Genomic DNA, 22,447 nt, shown 5'->3' on the forward strand with positions numbered 1-22,447 from the left:
GACCAAGACTGGAAGCACGATGTCTGAGAAGAGCAGGAACTACAGTAGAAGCTCCTATTTCTCCGAAAAGCAGGAGAAACTAGCACTGAATATGGAGCAAGCATCAAAAGTTGAGAACACCTGAGAAAGGAAGGAGAATGTGGAATACAAATGTGTTCACACACCTGATTGCAGTTACTTGCATGAAAATCCCTCACACTGGATAAAAAGCGTGAAGATAAACCAGCATAGTCAGACCACCTGGGAGACAGAAGAACGTGGGCGCCTGGCGCCAGGCGAAGTCTAATGGTAAGGAAGCATTTGTTGTCAGGCAAGTGTCTGATGCCAGGTGAGTGCCTACTGGCAAGAGAGCTTCCAATGAAAAGCTAGCACCTGCTTCCACATGAGCGCCTGCTGCCAGGAGAGCGTATGATGTCAAACAAACGCCTACTAGCCAATACTGAACCATCTTGCACGGAAAGACTACAGGAAGAACAGAGATAGGGATTACTAGGAGTATGTGGCCTCCAGCAAGGCCTGCGGGTACAAAATCGGATACTGAGTGAGTGCTCTTAAGCTTACTTAGGGTATCTATCTCCTGCCTGGTTCCTGAAGCGCTCACTCCACAAATACAGTTGCAGGCACGCTACACTGTTCGTGTTAAGTGCAGTTATATAACTTGAAACAGTTTTACTTTATAGCATTTTCTTTCATACTGTTAATACATTATAGAACTGACAATGAACTTCCTTATTTATAATTTAATCGTCTTTAGCATTACTTTATTTAATATTTCGTCAGTCTGTTTATTTTAATCCTTGAACATTACCTTTTCTACAATATGAATGTTACTAAACTAATTTTACCAAAATTTGCTTGATCTTCTTGTGCTTATCTTTTGGTGACCGAGTGCCAACCTGTACGTGAAACGTGCCAGGTTGGACAGAGAAAAAAGACAACTGGCACAAACCACTTCCACTCCCAGACATACCCTGCTTCCCTGTACCTCCAACAGTAGGAGGAGTGTCACAGGGCATGGCTAGGTTATGGCTAACAGGGAGGGAGGGCACTGGCACTTTCTCTGCTGCAAGGGAAACCCAAAAAAGGTTGAATAATTGGACGTATAAAGCAGCAAATAGCCCTAAGACTATAATTATGGCTACATCATTTCTAATTGCCAAACCTCAAATCCTGAACAATGCGGATAGCTCTGAGAGAGAAAATTTTGAAGGAGAAACATTACTAGGAAAACGGGGAGAGCGGCAAGAGCTGCTAGTCGAAAGGTTGTGAAACATGAGAAACTTATTCTAATCTCACTTCCTGTCTTAGACTTGGAAGAATCTTTTCTGTCTTTTCCTATTCCTATCTGCTTCTCACATCTGCTCAAACTTTTAAATAAATATTCATTATTTCATCTGACCAACCAATACACTGATCTAGTGATCGCTGTTCCTGCAATTAACACATCTGACCGTCGTAAACTGAAGAGTAAAGCCAGGTATGCACCCTCTTACCTTACAGACTAGAAACGACTTGTCTTCTCCTCTTTGGAAGATATATCCTATATAATGACGAATATAAAACACATGAAAACCCAAACAAAATTCAGATAACGATCTAATCAACAAAATCATGTACACAGTCTCCAACGTGTCCTCGCAGGTCGATGACGAAGAAAAAACTGAATGGAAAACTATAGACGCTCAAAGCACCCTAAAGGGATAGGTGAATAGACGGTTCAAACCATACGATCCTATTATTTTTCGTTTACTTTTCACTCTATTGTCCTCCCGCCCCTGATGCGGGAATACAGCCATCATAATACTGTAGAGGTAAGATTAATTTTAAAAATTAATGTTCAAGATTCACAAACTTACATATTTCAATATATATGCGTTGATTCCCATTCTACTGTACATCCATTTTCCAATTTTGAAGTTGAGGTCCAGTGGTTTCAGTACTGTCATTTAGATACAACTCTGTCATCTATAAATTTGATTCAATACAACCAAAGTCTCCTCGACAAAAAATAATTTAAGCACTAAATTCTGATTTCGTAAAATGTCTTTGATCCTGATATTTTTCTGATTCCAAAAGTTGCTCAATTGGCAATTTTACTATGATACTAAAATTAGCTTACTGATTTTGTGTCTAATATACCATCAAGTGCTTAACCTAGTTTATTGATTTTGTTAATCTACAGATATAATTCTATAGCTAACTCATTGATTTGTGATTTAATTTAGGGTAAAAACATAGTATACAATAACACATTAAGCACAGTGGTTTCTAAGAACTTATCTGACGAAAATGTTTATCTCATTTTTAGGCAGTCAAAGCCGTCGCTTTGCCATGAATTCAAAATAATGCACTAGCAATTGGCCCCAATAATTGCGTTGCTTTGTGGAAGGACAATTCTTAATTCCAAATTAGAAGGTTGGATTTATTGGCTGAAATGTTACGTATATCTGGATTTTGCATTCTGGAATGGTAAGTATACTTTGTCACATGAGGTGGTGTATAACTACTGCTAAGATTTCAGTTTTCTTTGGTGTTTTAGATATATAAAGAACTGTTTTATATTTTTAAATAACTTCTAAGTTGTACTGAATTGTCTTTATGGATGTACTGACATGACTGCAGCCCCTGAAGCAAAGCCTTACCTGAAAGAAAAAGAATCTACATTATTTATCAGAAAAATAGTTAGATACACAAAGTAACTAGATTATACAATTACTTAGGTTATATATGCATGGGGCAATGAAAATCATTACTATAAAAGTCATTGTCTTGGTCATCTTTCACACCGCTACCCCTAAGCTAAAGCGTTGGTTCCCTCATGTGTCCTCTCCAACTGCCTCCAATGAAAGCATCTTCCTCTGCTAAAAGTTTCTTTTCCAATCCTTCTTTACTTTATCCTGCAATCTAATCATTTACAACATCTTGACCTTTTACCTAATAGGTTCCCTCAAATCCTCTTCACTTCTTCCTCGATATTCATCCCTACCATATGCTAATACCATCTCAGTCCCGACTCTCATCATATCATATCAGTAATCTTTATTCCCCAGTCGCTTAATTTATTCATTTTCCAGCCTCTCATGAAGTGAGATCTGATTTGTTCACTCCAGCTTCCGTTTCTCTCTCTCCTTACTGTCACTGAACCACTAATCATCACTAGTCTGATTACGGAAGAATAGATCTTTTCCTTCTGTTTATTTGGTATTCTGTAACACATTACCATTACTAACTCCTCCATTTCCCCTAAGCTGCTTTTATCCTACCTTCAACCTCAGCTTCACATCCTCCCTCCTATCTTAAGTAGACCCTAAGCATTTGAAATTCTCTGCCTGTTTCTACCCTAGGCTTCTTCTATCAAGTGTAAATAACCTATCACTTCCCTGCCTACCGTATATGATGACCTCTGTTTTACCCAAATTATATTCATGCTATCCTATTCAAGGGATTCCTGCCGTTCTCTTATCCTCCTTTGCACTTCTTCAGTCTCTGCCATTTTCTGGTAATCTCTGCTATATTCACCAGATAACTTACTGTATATATAGCAATCCCAATTGATTCCTATACTCAGTACACCTATAACCATTACAAGCAGAAATAGGCAAAATGCCGATCTTTGATTTAAACCGACTCCAATTTAAAGCATTTCTGTTTTGCCATTGATAACCTATTGTACCGTTGTCCTTGTTCCCTTATACATTGCTCCTGACAGCCTAACCACATTTTTTCTCGCACTGTCCCTCTCCCTCTCATCATAAAATCTTACACACACAATTCAACAAACAGGGAAAATGTCAATATTCCTTTGGATAATGTTCAATCTAGCCTACAATGATTGTTACCAAATAAACTATCACCTTGAATAATATAGCAGGCCATTCTTTATAGTGTACATACATGAATAATAAATCCTACATGAACTGTGGGCAGACAGTCTCCTACATCATGGGATACTGTTTACCCTTTTAATACCAACTGCTTCAAATGATCCAATGCAAATATTGCAAAGGTAATATGTATTTCATCTTGATTTATGCACCTTCAGAGAGTCGTTTCAGTCGTTTATGCTAGATAACAAAGTGGTTAATTGGCGGCAGACGAAAGGGGACCGGCTGAGGACCAACCCAACCACTCACTCGGTATAAAGTGCCACTTTTTTCTTGGACATCAGCGATATAAGTGGGGTTGGTTTGAAACAGGATTAGAATGAAATACTTCTGGTTTATATATCGATGAAAACTGCACATTACAGGAACAAGTAAGAAACAGCACGCTTTTAATTAAAAAACATTTGATAAACTTACGTCTGGTGCAAAATGCTTTCGAGACAACTAAATCAGCAGATATTCTGTACTGTACATGTATTGTACAGAAGGCTAAAATTTTATAGAATACACTTAACTACCCGCATTCTCCCATTACAGGATCCTTTGTAGTTTCACAAGTTTCATAAGTTAATTTTGGAAGGTAAAATACCTAACATTATAAAACTTGGAACTTGATATCTTTTCTGCTACAAGTAATCTATAAATCTGTCAATTTAACACAAAGTAACAATATTTTGCAAACCTATACAAGGTTAGCAATGCAAAATCCACATTTCACCCATTTTACAAATACAGTTAAAACTGCAAACATCCTTAAAGGCAATGGTTATGATCAGTTATAACTGCAAAACATCCTTAAAGGCAATGGTAATGATCAGTGAAAACTGCAAAACATCCCACAAGCAATGGTTATGATCAGTTATAACTGCAAAACATCCTTAAAAAGGCAATGGTTATGATCAGTTAAAACTGCAAAACATCCTAAAGGCAATGGTTATGATCAGTTATAACTGCAAAAACATCCTTAAAGGCAATGGTCATGATCAGTTATAACTGCAAAAACATCTTTAAAGGCAATGGTTATGATCAGTTATAACTGCAAAACATCCTAAAAAGGCAATGGTTATGATCAGTTAAAACTGCAAAACATCCTTGAAAGCAATGTTGAAAACTACAAATCAACTCAAGTTTAATGACTAGGAATACTAAACTTTCCTTGTAACTAGGAACAGAATAATTAATATCAATTCTTCTTAGTTCACTATTCCAACATTTTTGTAAATACATAATCTAACTCGAGATCTTACAGTAAAAATACTGTACTACACTACATTAACATTCCTCTTCATTGATAACAGTGGCGACGCTATAGGGGGAGCCAGGGGGTGCCTGGGCCCCCAGTCAAATCTGCCCCCGAGTTTAAATTCCCTTTGTAGCTGAACTTTAACCTTTTGGTGGTCAAAAGCAGATTTTCTCTCCCTAGCGATCATGTCCTATGACAGTCGAAAGCGACTTTTAACCATAACGTTTAAAATAAGGAAACATACTTCTAGTTAATTTACAGTTTTGGCATATTCTTAATCATTCACCTTAAGTTGGTCCGTTACATGTACGGCTTGTACTCGTATATAGATGAGAAGTGGATGTTTTTTTTAAACACAATTGACACAGGTGCTGCTGATGATATTTTTATCAGATTTGATCCATTCCAATGGTATTAATATTCTCTACTTGATCCAGTAGATATAAGCCGGCTGTCCGCAGTGAGCTAGGCTATGGCAGTCGACGTTTTTCTTTAGAAGTTTACCTGCTGGACAAGAGTTTAAAGTAATATTTTGTCACTTGGCTATAATTAAGCTGTAAAATATCTTAGAACTGTAGTCGACGGTAAAGGGGACCCGTTGGGAATCGGGGTTTTGGGTATGGTAAAACCCTTTCGAGAATAGCTAACAGTAAGGGGGACCTGTTGGGAATTCGGGGTTTTTGGTGGAGTAAATAACTTGGGAAAGGGTCTGGTACCTTATTGTTGTATTTCCTGTTATATATGTCATGTGGAACATGAAAAACAAGCGTAAAATGAATGTTGAATAAATGGATAGTGGGAGCCATTCCAAAGGCACTTTTAATTCATTACTAGTACTGCTGATTCTAAGCCTTAACATGCATGCGCTAGCTTTCAGTTCACCAATCAGCAGCTGCCAGTTTTCTGCACTTAGCGAGAGCTGCGAGAGACTGGCAATTGACGTTTTCCTGAGTTATTTTACTTGCTGAACAAGAATTTAAAGTAATTACCTCATACCAGAACATTCGAGCATGCCAGAAATCTTTAAAAATACAGATAAGGCGCGCAGTGCCATTCTGCCACGGCGACCTATAGAGGCCACCCAAGTTGAAAGCGGAAATGGTAATGTTTTGTTTCCCGTTTACGAAAGCTTCGAAGTGTGCATTGGAGCTAGACTATGGCAATTGACGTTTTTCTATGTTATTTTACTTGCTTTACAAGAGTTTAAGGTAACATTTTGCTGGTCGGCTGCTGCTAAACTGTAATTTATCCTTAGGCTGTGTGCGACCCACTGGTACAGATGTGCAGTTTTCAAGGGTCAATTACACTTTAGTTACAGCTGACCAACAAATTATTTTTTTAAATTCTTGTTCAGCAGGTGAAATAACAGGAAACGTCATTGCCATAGGCTAGCTCACCGTGACAACCAACTTAGAATTACCCTTGATCCATTTACATGCCATTGGAATGTTTTAGCTGAAAAAGTATTTTGAAATATTTTTAGTTTATTTCAGCTGTGCTATACTGTGTATCTAATGACATTATTTGGGTTCTTGATATCTTAACAAATTATATAGAGCTGCGAAATGAATGGATATAGTTGTATGTCTTTTGTGTTAAAAATCTATAACACAAATGACATATTTGTTCATGATATTTTGATCCAACTTAATGTTAACTTATGTATGAAGTGATTTAAACTGTAGTTACAGTTTTGAATAAGTGCAATGCAATTTGCTACTGCTGCTTAGAGTTAATTTCCAGGGAGAGGAGATGAAGAAGACGGATGGGATAGGTTGAAATTTTGAGGAGATTTTGGAGGGTCAGAAGTCTTTTGTGTTACTGATATATTTACATGACAAGGATATTATACTATAGTTGAAAATTAAAACTTGATAACTGAAATTAGGCTAGTGTTGAATATAAAGTTGAGGAAATTTACATTACAGTATCTGCGTACAGTAAGAGTTGAAAATTAATTGAAAACTGAGCTATATCATTTCAAATACAGGTTTACTAATTACTAATGCTATTATTTTCCTTCATTCACATGGATATATACATTCGAGAATAGAATATTTTGCTAATTACAGAATTGGTACATTAGTTACGTGTAATTTTCTTTGGCACCCCCAAAAATATCGGTATTATTACAGTTTCGGTCAAATTCGGATATCTAATATTTTTTTACTTGCTATCATATATTTTGTCATGATTCATACGAAATACTTACTCGCATCTTCCGCAAATTAAGAGTTACGGAGATATTTGCCGATGAATATTGTGCCTTGTTGTTATCGCGAGGATGCGTTTATGCTGCCATGTCAGTTTTTCTGCTGATGCGTTTTTGGTTTTTGTCAATGTATTGTGGGTAAAAATGCCTAATCGTCTTTTTGTTTTTCGTTATGAATTATAAACGGTACAAATGCTGAAACCTGATTGGTTGCTTTGTTTCAAGAATATCCAATTAACTGCGATTTTGGAATAAGCCGGCTTTCTACCAAAGTGCGCTTCAGTTGACTGCCATGGATTCCGTCGTGCACGTCTGCAGTGGGTGTTCTCTGTCTTACTTTGAGGCTATTGGTCGTTTCCATGGACATTACAATGGAACTCCACAGGTTGTGAATACCTTTATTCGTGAACATTTAGTACTACCATCTGTTTAAGGTAAAGTGAAGTGGTTAACGAAAAGGGTAACATTGAAGTTTCGGCCGTGAATTTCACGAAACTGTAACTAGACGTTAGGGTAAAATTTCGTTCCCTGTAACCCTGTGGCAAGTGCAGCGCAGCTCAATATTACCGCTTGCCAGAACATACAGCTTGCAACAATCATTTGAAATGTGCATAAGCCGCGGAGCGCGTTGCACCACCCAAACTGAGAGCGGTACCCATGGCGGCCATGTATCTCTAAATCTAATCATTTGCGGTAGAAATAAAGGTCAGATTCGTTGAAAGTACACTATTTAAGCTAGGAAAATGTAATTTTATATCGGAAATGTGAATTTGACCTGAAACTGTAAATTTACCAAAATATCTTGGCTCCCCACTGATGGAATGCTAGCTACGCCACTAATTGATAAATGCATTAATTCAAATTCATTATTTCCTTTAAAACATGAAATGTGATATCAGTATTTAATTAGCCATCTATTGAAAAACTCTTAAAAAAAAAGACATTTAACTTTATTCTGATTGTTACACTGACCTAGGCTGCCGTGGACATATCATACAACATGAATTTCATCACCTATGTGATACAATTCCTCAATAAAATAACTTAGTAGTAGTAAGTCGACTACTGTACTAAGATCGATTTATGTCTATGCTACACTTAAATGTCACAGTTAATAAAGTATCATGTCACAAATTTTATATCAAGCCACGGCCGAGGATCAGGTTAAATATGTACTAGTACTGCTAAAACTACTATGGTTCCACCAAGCATCACTGCCCACTATTTCGCAACATTTTGCCACTCATCACACCCTTCCTCTTAAAATATTGACCGAGGTTCCTTTCAAAGTACAGTATATTACCGTGTAAAAAGTACCTACCATTGGTATGGTAGCCTAACCTTGGAACGGAGTACTGTAGATTTATGCCTATGCCTTTGTTTGTGAACTTACTGTAGGCTTCCCTAGGCTAATCTGGAATTTCAATGAACAGTCACTTAAATATGCCTAGTTTCAGGAAGACTCTTGAACGACACACAGTTTTCATTTTTTCGCGATGAACACAACTACACACTTAAAGGTGTGATAGGTATGCTGCAGGTTAGCATAACCAGTTGGAAGTTTTGTAAATCTTCACTACAATTCTGTATTTGCAACACCTATTTCTCGGTTACGTTTACATACCACTTTAGAATACTTATCTATGAATTTCTAGTGTACCTGGACGAGACGTAGATTCGGTATAATGAAGCACAATTATCAGTTCCACAACTAAACAGTGTGGCTGGCGACGGTGGGAAAAATTTCCACCACGGACTCGCGTGACGTGACTCCGGTTCCAATAATGTTATGAGAGATTGCGAATAGCGATCATTTCTCGTTATTTATTCCGTAGACTTAGAGATGGTTTTAAAAATCGCTGGTATAATAATCTTCAGAAATACCTTAGTCGACAATTATCATTTCTAGGTTTTAGTTTTAATCAGGTGCATGGTTCCATAGAACGAAACTTTAGTAAATAGCTGCTCATTAACACAATATAACGAAACAAATCTATATAAACTATGCAGAGACCTGAATTGAATAAAAAAACAAATATTCCGCCAAAAAAACGTTAGATTTTTCTTAGCATTTAAAGCCTTCTTCGGTAATTTTTGTTTATTTTGGAGAAACTGACGAAAATCTACGGGGAAACGTGACAAAGGAAAGCATCTAAACATTGTGAAATCGTTACATGAAAGCAGGACTAGAATTATACTTTTAACGATTTCTGTTTCAGCTATATTATATCATAAATTTTTATTCAAAGAATACATATAGTAGGTATCTATAATATTTAGCGATCTAAAAGAAAATATAGTAACTAAAAAGTGCATTTCTTTACGCAAGAGGTTTAACTTTCGAATGTACGTAAAACAAGTTATATTTTATCAAAGTGGTATATAACATATGGTTAAAAATATTTTTCTATTTTCTTTGATTCTAAAGGTCATTAATTTTCACCGCAAATGTTACTGAAATAAATCAAAATAAGAACATTAACTATATAGTGATTCCAATTCGGGTTTTGCTATAAACCTCTATTGGTAGCCTTTGAAATCTTTGGATACAACAGAATTTTTTGTAAGTACAGTAAACAAAATGTATTAAGAATTTTTATTAAAATTATTATTTAGATTAACATGCACAATAATAACGCATTTCACTCAAAAATTAAAAATCTTAAAATGTATTTTGCCATGAATGTTTCGTAAAAGAAACAAGCAGAGGAACTGTTAAGTTGACACTCGACTAAAAATTGAAACACGACGTAATTTTTTTATAAATATCGTTAAACAGACAATGAAGAGGCCTTAAGTTATATCACAATAATCATTCATTAACATCGAGCGCAGAAAAATTGTGATTTTACTGAAAAAAATTCAATATTTCAAGGAACTTTTGTTAAGTTGTTTTTTAAACAAGATGCAAACATCGTTCAAAATGGGAATGGAGCTAAAATATAAACATAAACATATAAACATCAAACAGTCACTACAACATGAAGTAAACTTGGATTAAGTGGACATGAACACTTCGAAATATTTACTAAATCAATTCCAAAAGCACAAATGTGAGTCAAACTAGACAACCTAAGAGCTTTACGTATAGCACTGATAAACATAGTGACTGGCAACTTAAAAAAAAAAGTGCTTAACGTATTGTGTATGGTTTGAAGAGTGATGTGTGAAATTTTATATATATATATATATATATATATATATATATATATATATATATATATATATATATATATATATATATATATATAAAGTTATGATCGGCAACTTTTCGAAACTGCAAAACTTAGTATGCTTTCGATGCTGGTACGCCGAAAATCATTCGCGCTAAGATATATTAAAGCTAAAACATACTAAAGTGGTAATATTAAACTGAAAAATTTATTTCTGTATCCTTTAACTTTTACATCTCACCAACATATCTTTATTTTAGGCCTGTTTCCTCACTAAAGTTCGTCTGCTCTGTCCTGTCAGCTGGTCACTGTGATGAAAGTTATTGCCTTGGTTTTAAAACAACGAAAAATGTTATTTTCATCATTAAACAATAATTATGTAAAACATGTCTAAACATTTATTTCTGAAAACTGAGTAATCTCTCGGGATTTCTGCTGGGACTTTGGTAACGCAAGCAAAGCAGATAAGCTACTGAAAAGGAAAACGTTGGCAGGTTTAAAGTCCACGAAGTCAGTATATCAATTCATAAACTCTTTACATAAAACAATGGAATGAAACAAAGTAGTGTTATAATGCATATATGAATACAGGCACATGATTAGCAAAATTAAGCAACAATGGGTTTGGTCAGTAGCCCACATATCTTCGGAGACTCACTATATATCAAAACATCCATGGGAGTGGGGGTAGGGGTGGAAGTGGGAGTGGGATCAGCAACCTTAAGCAAAAGACCAAATGAGAATAGGTCTGTTATTTAACTAAAATTAATGAAAAATTTTTTGATTTACTCATATACCAGAAATAGAAAAGTTGAATTTTTTTTTTTTTTTTTTTAACCTTAAATCACTCTATTTATGGTCACAAACATTTACCGCCGATGCAGTGCATCAGTTGCGTGCAGTAAGACACAAAGAGAGACATAGGGGAAACCAACATGATATTCAGTACCATCCTAAAACCACCACAATTCTTTAAAAAGACAATACGGTAAATGTTGCCAGTTTATTGTTATACAGGCTGAAATGAACATATGTAATTTACTCTAAACTAAGAACCTAAAAGTTAGCAGAAACATTTAACCATAAAAAAAAAGGGACTATTTCGCTCCAAGTTATTTGTCTCCAAAATATAGACCAGGCTTCCTCCTACAGATTTTACAGGCAACAACGAGACACGATGCAAACCGCCGTGTATTATTACTGGAAAAGTTTTGTTAATGAAGACAATCAGAATGGATATTGAAGTGTCCCTAAACATCCACACATTAATTGCGAGACCATACCTTACCTGGGCATCAGAAATCACCTGTGTGTGATGTCTCAAGAAGTGCTGTATATTAGTGAAGAAAAGAAAAAATAATTTCTTATGAAACGGGTCTCTTTCTACCGACTGCCAATAAGAATGTATGAAATTATTACTTGTAATAACCTAAAGACAAACACTGTCCAATAAGGAATGTAGATGACTGAAATCAGTCGGTAAACCTTGCTAATATCAAGAACGTTATCTAAAGATTGGTTTATGCAAATATGAAAAGAGCAAATGTTTTGCTCTTGTTGGAAAATAGCACAAAGCAAACCTGAATGGGGCGGAGGATGGGGCTCAGCCCCTATGCCAGAGCTTTGTATCTCATGCCCAGGTACCTTATTAGAGATGAGGAATTATTTGATAATCTTATTTGTTCAATTTTATTAAACGTCCTCGAGAAGGCAGTTTGTGGGATTTTTTTCAGATTTATTTATTTGATGAAGAGAAGCCAGGTGGTGTTACTTGTGTAGAGCTAACATTATTAACCTCTTTAATTTGGGGCTTTTTTTTATTTATATAAAGCGCTAATCAAATCAATCATATCTAAATAAGTAACAGTGATCGATTAGGTATTTACCCTTTACCAATTTCATACTAATAATGGACAAGAATGCTTTTAATACTGATAGTAGTTACATAGAAAATGTTAATTACTGAAGAAGGTAATGTGACAAAAACAGGTCACCCAGGGACACTCTGTCTATAATGAATTCTTGATCTAGACCGATAAATGAGTGACTCGTTTCATGGAATGTTTAATGGTACTTCAAATCCTGCATTTACAGTTATATGTAATGAGACCACTTTTGAAAACGAGGAGACAGGTACACTCGACTGCTGTCGCTCATCTCCCGATAGGAATATATACAAATAGGCACATAACCTGTTACGCACCGCATTCAGACGAGGTTTTGATATACAAGTATATTGACATGCGTAGATAAGTACGAATTCTTGGTGAATCACCGCACTAATAGTAGTCATTATCTACTAATAAATTTATTCATGAATAACGTACAGTATAAGAGCACACAGCTGATTTTATCGGAGACCCAAGTGGTTTGATTATCACTGTGAAACATAACAAAGATATCGCTTAAACGACGAAAAAAAACGATGAAAATAATAATGAAAGGAAGACCTGAAACATCCGTCTTACAGCTTTGATTCCCTCCTCTTAAGGGGTTGGTGGAAGGATCTCCAAGACTTAAATAAAGTACTGGAACAAAGACATCACACTGACAACATTATGTCACCAGTTATTGCTGTCCTTTGCAACTTCCTAAAGTATGGTCATACATATTAGCTCATACTGGGTAGGACAGTCAGTCTGTGGGATGTGTGAGAAAAGAACACTCAGAAGTAGAGGAGGAGAAACGATACACAGCAAAGGAAGTAAGAGGAAGCAAGACCATTCTGCTCTCCTTTGTCAACCAAGAGCCTTCATCTTAAAGCCAAGCAACAACTTGTATAAATTCTGTTCAACCAGTATTCACCCGCATAACTTGTCTATCTTGTTAGATCATATTTTCATTGCCAAATTCTTAAGTAAAAAAAACAAGAATTATGGATCCCCTTAAATTAACATGGCACATTATTCAAAATTCTATGGATTTACAAAGTTTAACTTACTACCTTGTGGTCTATAGTTGAAGCTCTTCTCTGTTAACAGACATCTCTTTAACAGAGCTCTGTCACATTCACAATTGATCCCTGATTCCCTTTTGCTACCGAGAGCAACCAGATTTGCTGAAAAGCAGCATCAGTATGCAACAAATGTGCCTCGCTGTGGAACTTCTCAGTTCCTGAGGTCCTTTGTTACTCACACCGTTGGGATGTGGAACAGCTTCCCTGAGGATGTCGGGCAATTGGAACTTCAGAGTTTCAAGTGAAGATGCAATGCATTACTATCCTAATACAATTCTCCTTGTATTTTAATAATTTTTAGTTATTTATTTTTATTCATTTATTTATTAATTTGTTAAATTATCTCTTTTTTTAATAACTGATCGCCTGTTTCTGTATTTAGCATTTTTCGAATGAACGCCATATTCTTTGGAAGCTTGAATTTCAAGTCAGGGGCCCCTGTGGGCTTGTTCCATATGAATAGGGTTCATGTTATGAATAACAATAATAATAATAACATTAAAAAGGATGGCTGTATTATGCGAATTTATTTTATACAGTGTCTTTTCTATTTTCCTTATGATTCGCTTTTCAGGCTCAGCGATGTTAGTCAGCAACTGGCCGATATTCATATTGGAAAATGGATGGTGTGTGGAATGAGGGAAGTCGTTTACTGAAATATCCAATCAGAAATCCTTTGTCGTCTGGATTCAGGTTCTATTTCAGGCACCGTCGACATGTTTCGACCAGCTCATTGGTCATCCTCTGGACGTTGTTGAAGAAGATCTGGAGAAACAAGGTGCTCAGGTCGGTATTTATAGGAGGGTCTTGATCGGTGCTGAATTATGATTGGCCGCCTGGGGTAGGTCATCTTGGGCAGAGCCTTCTCTCCCATGTTGATGTTCGGGGCTCGTCTTGTGTGCGAGCGGCATTGTAGTGCTGGGGATGAATGGGAGAATTTCGATCCTCAGATGCCGAACTTTGATTCGCTCGTTTGCTATGGGGGTCGCTCAGTGCAGGTCTCCTGGTGGCCATGGGGAGGAGAAAGGTTTCCTGCGTAATGTTGAGGGTTGGTTTCTCCTTCCCAATGTGCAATGCTTCCAAGAGGCACAGGCGGCGGTGGTCGGTAGTTCGGTCAATTATTTCCATGTTTGTGATTATGTCTTTTCTTGCTACTCCCTGGTTATGGGCGGTCCTGGCATGGTTAAAGATAGCTCCCTCTTGGGCATGGCAGGAAATCCTCTTGGAGAAACGCATGGTGGTCATACCGATGTAAGAACCGAGGCATCCTTGGATGGGGCATGAGTACCGGTATACCATGTTGGTTTTTTTCAAGGGGTCCTGTTGAGGGGGCTGGATTGTTACACATTACCAGGCTGCTCGTCTTTTTGCTCTTGTAATAAATAACCAGATGAATATTCTTGTTGGGGTCAACAGGGCTGACATTATTCTCGATGATGTTCTTGAGGGCGCGTTCGTCTTCTTTATATTTATGGTGAAATTGTCCTTTATAGAAGAGCTCTATGCGTTCAGGGGCATCGGGGCGAGGTTCCTGCCGGTACCATTTATCGATGTTCACCTTGTTAGACTCTTCTATATTCCGTTTTGGGTGTCCATTGTCGACAAGGGTCTGGGCTACAAGTTCCATTTCTCTGTGTGTGTCGTTCCAGGATGAGCAGTGTAAGAAGGCCCTCCTGACGTAGGCGCTGATGTTGGAGTGCTTATACCTCTCGGGGCACTCGCTTGCCCCGTTCATACACATGCCCAGGTTCGTGCGCTTCTAGACCCTCGTAGAGAAGGAGGCCTCTCTCTGTTCCACAAGGACGTCAAGGAAGGGGAGGCAGCGCTTTTGGCTATGTTCGATTGTGAAACTGAGGTAACTATGGTTGTGGAAAGCATGCCTCAGGTTCTCGATCTCCTCTTGCGAATTGGTGCTGATGAAGGTATCATCGATGTAGCACACGTACACCCTTAACTGGTGTATGTCTTCGAATACCCTTTGCTCCACAGTGCCCATATAGAAATTGGCAAAGAGGACTCCAAGGGGAGAACCCATCGCCACCCCGTCAATCTGGGTGTACATATGGCCACAATGGTTGGAGGAAGGGGCCTTTTTGGTGCATATTTCCAGGAGGGCGTGGAGGGCATGCTCAGGGATGTTCAGGGATGGGGTGGTGGGGTCCCTATACACACGGTCCAAGATCATCTGGATGGTCTCATTGATGGGGACGTTGGTGAAGAGGGACTCCACATCCATCGAAGCAATACAACCTCCTGGGGGCGCCGCTCTTAGGGCCTCCAGGAACTCGGCTGACAACTTCAGGCTATGGCTGCTCGGGACATAAGGGGTAAGGATGGCATCTAGCCTCTTAGCCAACTGGTACGTCGGGGCAGGAATCTGACTGATGATGGGGTGCAGGGGGTTACCTTGCTTATGCGTCTTGACGTTCCATAGATGTACCCCAGGTCATAGTCTCCCGTGATTGATGGTAGGTGAAGGGCGTTAGAGATGGCGTCAACTTTCTCTATGATCCTGTTCACCTCCCGCCTGATCTCGTTGACAGGGTTCTTAGTAATTCTTAGGATTTTGGTACTATCCACCAGGATATCGTCCAACTTCCAATGGTAGTCCTCGGTGTTTATGAGGACAAAAGCAGCGGTCTTGTTGGCCCTACTGCCCAGCGAGAACCGGGCACGAGAAGCTTCAGGAACTCTACGGCAGTGGCAGCTGTCGTCCAAGGAGAGAGAAAGGGCCACACTCTTCGAGGAGAAGAAATACTTGTACTCGAGGGGGCAGACTTCCACCGATACAGCGGCATCCTTGAAGGAGCCTTGGTGCCTTGGAAGAGGATGAAACAATGAACAACACCTTCCAGGGCGAGGGCACCGCTGTGACATCATCGAGTGCCTCACGTTGCTTGGAAGAGAAAGATGCGGAGAAAAAGATGAGAACCATCACCAAGAAGCTGATCACCCTCAACGGGGGCAAGCTACGCCTCCTACAAGAGAAAGAGGGTTATATAAATCTCACAACATATACTCCGACTCCCGAAGAAGATGAAATCCTGAAAATGGGCCTTAATTGCCACTACATCACATGGCTGAGGGCCCTGGACAAGTACCTTGAGATCGAATATCTCATGGATAATATCCAAAGGCAAGAGGACCTTGGCAACCTCCGAACGACAGATGCCCTTCAACTCCTCCTGTTGGCAGAGGCCCTTACCGGCTGGGGAGACTACAAGAGTAACATCATTCACCGGCGCCTGAGGGAGGCAGCCAAGCAGTTGAGGGAGAAAGAAGACATCACTGTTTGTAGGGCCGATGAGACTGCCGCTTTTGTCCTCATAGACACCGAGGACTACCATCGGAAATTGGACGATATCCTGGCAGATAGTACCAAATTCCGAAGAATTACTAAGAACCCTGTCGACGAGATCAGGCGGGAGGCGAACATGATCATAGAGACGTTCAACACTGCCTCTAACACCCTTCACCTACCACCAATCATGGGAGACTGTGACCTGGGGTACATCTACGGGAACGTCAAGACGCATAGGCAAGATAACCCCCTGTGCCCCATCATCAGTCAGATTCCTGCCCCGACATACCAGTTGGCTAAGAGGTTAAATGCCATCCTTACCCCTTATGTCCCGAACAGCCACAGCCTGAAGTCATCAGCAGAGTCCCTGGAGGCCGTAAGAGCTGCGCCCCCAGGAGGTTGTATTGCTTCGATGGATGTGGAGTCCCTCTTCACCAACGTCCCCATCAATGAGACCATCCAGATGATCTTGGACCGTGTGTATAGGGACCCGACCACCCCATCCCTGAACATTCCTGAGCATGCCCTCCACGCCCCTCCTGGAAATATGCACCAAAAAGGCCCCTTTCTCAACCATTGTGGCCATATGTACACCCAGATCGATGGGATGGCGATGGGTTCTCCCCTTGGAGTCCTCTTTGCCAATTTCTATATGGGCACTGTGGAGCAAAGGGTATTCGAAGACATACACCAGTCAAGGGTGTACGTGTGCTACATTGACGATACCTTCGTCAGCACCAATTCGCAAGAGGAGATCGAGAACCTGAGGTGTGCTTTCCACAACCATAGCTGCCTCAGTTTCACAAACAAACATAGCCAAAACTGCTGCCTCCCCTTCCTTGACAACCTTGTGGAACAGAGAGAGGCCTCTTTCTCTACGAGGGTCTACATGCGCGCACGAACCTGGGCATGTGTATGAATGGGGCGAGTGAGTGCCCCGAGAGGTATAAGCACTCCACCATCAGCACTTATGTCAGGAGGGCCCTCTCACACTGCTCCTCCTGGAATGACACACACGGAGAAATGGAACGTGTAGCCCAGACCCTTGTTGACAATGGACACCCAAAATGGAATATAGAAGAGTCTATTAAGGTGAACATTGATAAATGGTACTGACAGGAACCTCGCCCCAATGTCCCTGAATGCATATGGCTCTTCTATGAAGGACAATTTCACCATAAATATAAAGAAGACGAACGCACCCTCAAGAACATCATCGAGAATAATGTCAGCCCCGTTGGCCCCAAAAAGAGCAAAAAGACGAGCAGCCTGGTAATGCGTAACGATCCAGCCCCCCCTCAACAGGACCCCTTGAAGAAAACCAACGTGGTATACTGGTACCCATGCCCCATCCAAGGACGCCTCGCTTCTTACATCAGTATGACCACCATGCGTTTCTCCAAGAGGATTTCCTGCCATGCCCAAGAGGAGCTATCTTTAACCATGCCAGGACCGCCCATAACCAGAGAATAGCAAGAAAGACATAATCACAAACATGGAAATAATTGACCAAACTACTGACCACCGCTGCCTTCGCCTCTTGGAAGCATTGCACATTGGGAAGGAGAAACCAACCCTCAACATTATGCGAAACCTTTCTCCTCCCCACGGCCGCCAGGAGACCTGCAATGAGCGATCCCCATAGTGAATGAACAAATCAAAATTCGGCATCTGAGGATCGAAATTCTCCCATTCATCCTCAGCGCTACAATGCTGCTCACACGCAAGAGATGAGCCCCAAACATCAACATGGGAGATAAGACTCTGCCTGAGATGATTGGCTGCCCCAGGCAGCCAATCATAATTCAGCACCGATCAAGACCCCCTATAAATACCGACCCGAGCACCTTGTTTCTTGTCTTCTTGCAACCACGTCCTGAGGATGACCAAGCGAGCTGGTCGAAACATGTTGACAGTACCTGAAATACAACCTGAATCCAGACGATGAAGGATTTCTGATTGGATATTTCAATAAAAGACTTCCTGCATTCCACACACTATCCTTTTTCCAACATGAATATTGGCCAGTTGCTGACTAACATCGCTGAGCCCAAAAAGCGAATTATAAGGAAAATAGAAAAGACACTGTATAAGATAAATTCACATAACACAGCCATCCTTTTTAGTAAGACCTGTTTAAAAGAGGGTCTACTCCCTTCACATAATAATAATAATAATAATAATAATAATAATAATAATAATAATATTCAAGCGTTACACAATTCAGCTTATTTTGGCTCATTAATGCTATTATATAATCATTCCTCTAGCTCTTGATAAATTCAGTATGGATATGGTCTATATCCCTATATCATATAATAATAATAATAATAATAATTATAATAATAATAATAATAATATATAATAATAATAATATATAATATATATATATATATATATATGAGTGATTCATATACAATCACAAAGCTACAAACGTCCTTTAATATTAGTCCGTCGCTTTTGACGGTGGACATTATCAACTTTCCCTTCGGTAACATATATGAAAATAATCATTCATCTGAATTGAATTGGATATTAAAGGACGTTTAGCTCTTAATAAATTATATATATATATATATATATATATATATATATATATATATATATATATATATATATATATATATATATATATATATATATATATATATATATATATATATGCCTGAGAGAGAGACAGTTTGGTCTCTGAAATATAGCCTTTATTTTCTACATTTTGGCATTTAATTGACAGAATTTGTTTTACTGATGACTGCAGTGTCTATAACATTTCTTATGCATGGGCTGAATTTTTTATACAACGTTTGATTTAATGTCTCATGTTCTACAAATGGTGGTAACTTTCCAAGGTATCTTTTGTTAATATACGTATCCTGGGAATAAAACAAATATTCTTTTTTTCAGAGTATTAGGAAACTTTCAATCACCATTATATTTACTGCAACAATGGCCAGCACTCTGTAATTCTTTTGCATTTTTGTTATAGCAATACTTTAATCATAAGGTAAGCTGCTTATCGATATTCTTGGCTGATCAAGTTAAAAGATAATGATACTGAATAGACTATATACATAGACCATTATCTTGAAGTACGCAATATTTTCATTTGATCACTGCAGACAACTACATCCACGAACAAAGTGCTAATATTTGAAAATAAAGAAAGCTATTTCAGATCAATAACTCTAAAATTAAAATATACAAAATAAAATGAATCGTCATCTCACAATTACCAGGAATTCAATGACACGCAGCGACGTATATCCAGCATGAATCTTCAAGATAATTCTTTACAGAAGTTTCGAAGGAATATGTATCACTGCAACCAAGACAGACGAGTCTCCCATGGCAAGCTGTTACTTTTGTTACCCATTCTGAGGAACGGGAACGGGCGATCTTTTGTTGCCCATTCTGAGGAACGGGAAAGGGCGATAACAGTAAACCCTTGCTGGAGATAATCTCGTGATAAAGCGACGCTCTCAGTTCTCGCTAGACATGACTTACGACGCCGTAAACTTCGCAGCAAAGAGTATAAAACTCACTTCATGTCAGGTTTATACACAAAGTTCTCTCGGTGCTTCGTGGCGTTATACTTTCCATAACTGCAGAACTATGGTAATTACAGAATTGCGAGTGCCATGTTACTGATATATGGCGCCTGAAGCGCTGGCAAAATAACAGAAAAGAAGAAGAAGAAGAAGAAGAAGAAGAAGAAGAAGAAGAATATGAAGAAGTTGAGAGTAAACGCAAGATATATTGTTCCTATGACATGTTCGGTTCTTGGAGACATTATCAAAGAATGAATTGTTCTACGGTTACCGACATCATTAAGTAAAAATCATGTAAAATCATCTTGACTCTGTTATACATGATGTAAATGGAAAAAAAAAGCGACAATAAATATATAGTAAATAAATAATTATAACATCTAATGAGGCTTCATAAAATAAAGAGGAAAAGATAAGCAAAATATAAATACGAGTAAGAATGTGGGTAGAAAGAAAAATTGGGTTGACAGTGGAAATGAAGCTACCTTATTTTTGTATGTTTATAAGAATACACTGGCAAACATTATAGATTAAAGATCACTAGTGTAATTTTCTCTTTCAAGAAAAGAAAGGTATAGGTATTCATCGACTGCTGGATAATTTTCTAAAATGAGAGAGAATTCAAAATAATACAGCCATTAGAATCCGTGCTATATTATTACTATTTCATCTATGCAAAATAATTTAAGAATAATTAAAAATACTTTTACATGACATCTTCGTTCGTGATCATTTTTCTTACCCAAGTATGCCAAGTTGCAAAAAAAAAAAATAATAATAAATAAATGACTAGTTAAGGACAAACTTGTAACTTTTTCTTAACAACGACGCATTTTATAGACGTGTTATACAGCGTAATGAAACGAAACTTCCAGAAGGAAAAAAATATTTTCAAACTCTTATCTACTTTGATTTTTAATATTTCTAGTAATCTGAAAGATTTAATGTGAACTGTGTGTTTACAGACAACAAAAATGGCAAGATTAAAAATAGTCTGGTAATGTTGGCAGGGATAGATAATCTTGTATACATATATGTATAAGTATATATATATACATATATATATATATATATATATATATATATATATATATATATATATATATATATATATATATATATATATATTATTACGATTTGAACCTGGGAAAATGCTTGTCATGAACCAGTTCTAGACTCTAAATGAATGATTTCGTTACTTACCTCAATATTTTTATATATCTGACTGCTGTTGATTCAGAAAATCGCAAAAACAAAAGAAAAGGCCGAATATAACTGAGCTGAGGGCTCTACTCACAAGTTAGCTGAAGGAAAAACACTTTAGGGTAAGTTTAAGATTACGTGTATTTACATTAAATGAACAATCAGAAGATGAGATGAACTGATCGGGCCAGTAAGACCTGAGAGATTAATTGTAACTATGCACATACTTGAAGGTATATCCGTCGATGTGACGATGATGATTCACGAAGGGCAAGGCACAATCAAGGAAGATTTCCACGGCTAAGTATCTCTCTGTAAACGGAGAGATTTACGAATTAAACGCCAGTAAGGACACAGTTAATTATGCATAGCACAAGGTGGTGCACGGAGGGTACCAAGGATGCCTTGAACTCATTATTTTACGTAATTACTCAACACTGGAATTTACGTGACACTGCTCTAGCAAGGCGAGGTTAATATGGAAATACTGGCACTTAGAAATGAAAATAGGAAGTATAGGGGGAGAATTAAAACAATGGGACTCAATGATAGAACCTTTGCAACAGATCACTTTACCTTATAGAAGACATGGCTTCAGCTTGGGTAATGGCGGCCGAGGAGGGCTAAAAGGCTTCACTGGTAAGAATACTAAGTCCCTCTACAAGACAGGACCACGTGGTAGAGGCATGGTGCTCTGAAGGAGGTGGGAATGCAAAGGGCGGATGTGACTTGTTGGCATCCTGATCGGTCTCTAACTTCTCGTTTCTACGGTTCCTACGGCCAGGCCTTTTAAGACCTCGGGTCAGGGATTATGATGCTTTCCTCATGCAGATGGTGTTAGTGTCGTGCCTCTATGCGTGCGCATCATTTGAATCACGGGTCACCTCGTGGTGAGCCCATTCCAGGTGTTCCTACAGGACCCGGGCC

General features: G+C 38.4%; 1 protein-coding gene across 5 annotated transcripts in view; it reads right to left on the bottom strand.

Annotated features, from left to right (window-relative positions):
• The window catches only part of LOC136840622 (uncharacterized), a 513,636-nt gene that overhangs the window by 36,536 nt on the left and 454,653 nt on the right, over window positions 1–22,447 (bottom strand). The window contains exon 1 of one of the 5 annotated variants that reach the window (XM_067107333.1): window positions 9,000–9,088. The exons of 1 other annotated variant lie outside the window; for it this stretch is intronic. The gene's annotated coding sequence lies outside the window, so the exon portion shown is untranslated. Of the gene's footprint in view, window positions 1–1,856; window positions 2,643–8,999; window positions 9,089–22,447 lie in introns of those variants that run through there. 3 more of the 5 variants (XM_067107335.1, XM_067107332.1, XM_067107336.1) reach the window with 3 other exon arrangements.

The sequence above is a fragment of the Macrobrachium rosenbergii genome, chromosome 8, assembly GCF_040412425.1.
Source record: "Macrobrachium rosenbergii isolate ZJJX-2024 chromosome 8, ASM4041242v1, whole genome shotgun sequence".
Taxonomy (NCBI): domain Eukaryota; kingdom Metazoa; phylum Arthropoda; class Malacostraca; order Decapoda; family Palaemonidae; genus Macrobrachium; species Macrobrachium rosenbergii.